Genomic DNA, 4,258 nt, shown 5'->3' with positions numbered 1-4,258 from the left:
TGCAGCTGTCGACTGATAAAATATATAGGAGCCTGGGTGCCTTCCTTTTCTTGCACCAGAACCGAGCTGATCGCCTCCTCGGACACGGCCAAGTACACAAGTAGCGGACTCAGAGGATCAGGCTTCGTGAGGGTCGGCGAGGTTGCCAGGGTTGTCTTCAATGTCGCGAAGGCGGCTTCGCACTGTCCATCCCATGAGAAGGCCGAAGCCTTTCGCAGGAGCTTTGTCATCGGACTGATCTTGTCGCCTAGCCGTGGGAGGAATCGGGATAGGGCGACCAACCTTCTCGAAAGGCGCTGCAGTTCCTTGAGGTTGCTCGGGCTTCGCATGTCTAGCACGGCCTGGCATTTGTCTCGGTTCGCTTCTATGCCTCTCGCGGATAGCATGAAACCTAGGAATTTGCCTCCTTTGACCCCGAAGGTGCACTTTTCGGGGTTGAGTCTCATGTTGTGCTTGCGGAGCTCACCGAAGATTTCGGCTAAGTCGGCTAAGTGTCCGGACAGAGAGTTGGACTTGACTACCATATCATCCACGTATATTTCGACGTTTCGGCCGATTTGACCCTGAAACACCTTGTCCATCAACCTCTGGTAGGTCGCTCCGGCGTTCTTCAACCCAAACGGCATCACTTTATAACAAAAGTTGGCGCTCTCGGTTATGAACGCCGTCTTCTCCTCGTCGGCTGAGTGCATCCTTATTTGGTTGTAACCGGAATAAGCATCCAAGAAGCTGAAGATTGAGTGTCCGGACGCTCCGTCAACTAGTCGGTCGATACAAGGGAGTGGGTAAGCATCCTTGGGGCAGGCCTTATTGAGGTCGGTATAGTCGGTGCACATTCTCCACTTCCCATTGTTTTTTCTGACTAATACTACGTTGGCTAGCCAAGTCGTGTAAGTGACCTCTCTGATGAACTTTGCTTGCAACAATTTTTTCACCTCGGCATCGGCTGCCTTTCTCTTTTCATCGCCCATTTTTCTTTTCTTCTGTGCGATCGGCCGAGCGTCTCTACATACTGCTAGTCGGTGACACAGGAATCTAGGGTATATCCCCGGCATATCCGACGCCTTCCATGCAACCAAGTCTCTATTGTCTTGAACCACTCGCTTCACCTGGTTCAAATCGTTTTCGTTCAGCTGAGATCCTATGTGTGAGACCTGTTCGGGTGTTTGCCCGAGTTGGAAAGGAACAAGGTCTTCGGCTGGCTCGATTCGATCCTCCTCACCCAGGCGTGGGTCGAGATCCAAGCCCTTTGTCATCTGTCTTATTACATTTACGCCTGACGTTGGCGGGGGGTCGGATACGGGACGGACCTTTAGGCTAGAGAGATAGCATTCTCTTGCTGTCTTCTGGTCGGCATGAACGATTATTACCTGTCCATCTCTCGACGGGAACTTCATGCACAGATGAGGGGTCGAGACGATGGCTCGGAGTGCATTGATGGAGGGTCGGCCGAGCAGGACATTGTAGGTTGGTTCGCATGCACAACGATGTAACGAATTTTGATTTCTCGGGAAGACTTTTGGTCGAAACCGAAGCGAGTGTACAAGTCGATGCACCCCCTCGTCATTACTCTTTCACCAGAAAACCCTACTAACGGTTCGTGATATGGTTCTAGGCTTTCTTCTGGAATTCCTTGTTGCACGAACGTGTTCCAATATAAGATGTCGGCCGAGCTCCCCTGATCGACTAACGTCTTCTTCACGATGCAGTTATGCATTTCGACCGAAATTACCATGGGATCGTCTTGTATAGGATCGGCACCACGAAAATCTCGGTCAGTAAAAGTGATGGGTGGCATCTTTGGCATTCTTGGCTGGTTCACATTATTCACTGATCGGATAGCACGGAGGTGTCGCTTTCGTGATGAAGAGGAGGAACCGCCTCCGGCGAAACCACCTGCTATTGTATTGATCACCTTCCGTGTTCGGTCATTGTCTTCCCTGGGACGTTGTGATCAGTCTCGGCGTTCAGCCGAACGGGATCGGCGGCGTCGGTCCCTCGGTGGACGAGCTTCACGAAAATGCTCTCTTTCCCTTGACCCGTGGTCTTGGGAGGTGGTAAAGCTTTTGAGGTGTCCCTGTTTGATGAGGTCCTCGATCTTGTCTTTCAATGCCGAACACTCTTCGGTGGAGTGCCCCCGGTTTCGGTGGAATCGGCAATTCTTTGCCTTGTCGGCTCTCGGGGGCGTGTTCGCTCTTTTCGGCATCGCCAGGATTTCTGACGCAAGAGCCTGCTCCATTACTTTGACCCTGCTTGCATTGAGGGGAGTATACGCTGTATAGCGGGGTCCTCTCGGGGGGCGGGTGTTTAGGGGTTCGGCGTTGGTCTTCCTCACTGGTTCTCGTCCGGGCTCTTTTCGGCTATAACCCTCCTCGGCTCTGGCCTGATTCCGGGTCTCTGCCAACTCCTCCATTTGCATGTATTTTTCTGCTCGGCGTCGGAGGTCATTCATATCTGCCGGCGGTTTTTTGCACAAACTGTTTACGAAGGGTCAAGGCCTGAGTGCCGTGCTCAGCCGGTCCATTGCCACGGCAAGGTTGAGGTCGCCGATTTCCATTGTGATTTTATTAAACCGGTCCATGAAAGTCCTCAGACTCTCTTTTTTCTCTTGACGAACCCCCGCTAAGGCTGGTGAGGTCATCCTGTACGGCTTGCTCGTTGCGAACTGGAGAGTGAATTGGGAAGTCAGTTCGTTGAACGAGTCAATGGAAGAGCCCGGTAACCTTGTGAACCAAACCAGGGCCCTTCCTTTCAGAGACGTGGGGAATATTCGGCACAGAGCCGAGTCGTCTTGAGTGGAGAGAGTTGCTTGAGTCAAGAAAACATTCAAGTGCTCTTCTGGATCGGAGGATCCGTCGTACTTCTCAATTGGCATGCTCTTCCAATGGTCCAGCAGTGTTGCCTCCATGATTCTTCTGGAAAAAGGATGCCTTAGGGAGTGAACGGTGGTGTCGGCCTTGTTGGCTATCAAAGAAGTGACTGGGGTTCGGGTGACCTAGTCTGTTGGGGCGTGATAGGCGGACTCTTCCACGAGCGTAGGAGTGGACGACACGTATGTTCGGTTCACATGCCGGAGCTCGGCGTTCTGCCGGCGTAGCTCGGCCAGCTCTCGGGCGTCGGCTTCTCTTTGCCTTTGGATGGTCGCCATTTCCTCGCGAAGTGCTCGCAAGTCGTCTTGAAAGTTCGGTTGAGTTTGACTGGTGTTCGGCTGGACTTGCTGTATCACAGGTTCCGGTTGGGTCTGAGGCATCCCGTACGGGTAGCGCTCTTGGTTGTTCATGACGGGGTTGCTTTCGGGGTTAGGAATTGGGTGAGTCGTTGTCGATTGTCCTTTGCGCGTTGTTACCATATCTCGGTCTCAGTCGTAGAGTAAAAAGGGGCTGAAAACGTCTCTCGGGCCCCACGGTGGGCGCCAAATGTTCCTGTGTTAGGAAACACACGTCAATTATCCTTGTTGTAACGGGTCGGATCTTAGGTCTCAGTCTTCTCGTTCCTATCCGGGTAGTCCGATGTGGGGGGGGTGTGCCTGCAAAGACACTCCAACGCTCAAGTAAGTGCTCGGCGTAATAAATGCGGTAGTTGAAAGTTAATTACGTACCTCGTTGGGACTCTATTTATAGGACTTCTTATTGGGCCGTGATTAGGGACTGGGCCCCGGGAAATTAGGGGGCTAATCCAATGCATTACGTTAATTAAGCTCTTTGGAATCATCTTGGGGCCGGCACATGGTTTTGGCCGAGCATACCGACGTACTCCGTTCGAATACTCGGGTGATCGGTATGTTAGGGTATTCGGCCAAGTGTTTGAGGGTATCCGGTCCAAGTGTTCGAGGGGTCGGGTGTTCGGCCCGAGTATTCGGAGGGTCGGGTGTTCGGCCCGAGTATTCGAGGGGTCGGGTATTCGGTCAGATCGGCCCCCATACGATATACCCCCATTCATGTGAATCTCCAATCTAAAATTATATTTCATAACCCAATTAAATGCCGTTATATGTTTATGTTCTTAATCACTAATTTCCCTTTATTTTTCTCTCAATTTCTTTGAACTCACATGTTAATGATAGGAAAAAAGCTCCAAAGACAACTGGCACATATTTCGTGCTTTATGCTACTCATAATTCCTCACTTATGATTTATGATAGAAGATTTGATAGTGCAACGAGAATAACCATTTTTGAATGCTTAATTACTGAGTGTTCAAGCATTCTTGTCGTTGTTACACGTGATACAGGTTCAAGAATTATTTTATTACTTTAATA

This window comes from Cajanus cajan, chromosome 4 (genome assembly GCF_000230855.2).
Source record: "Cajanus cajan strain Asha chromosome 4, NIPB_CcT2T_4, whole genome shotgun sequence".
NCBI classification, from domain to species: domain Eukaryota; kingdom Viridiplantae; phylum Streptophyta; class Magnoliopsida; order Fabales; family Fabaceae; genus Cajanus; species Cajanus cajan.
This window is presented reverse-complemented; position numbering follows the sequence as displayed.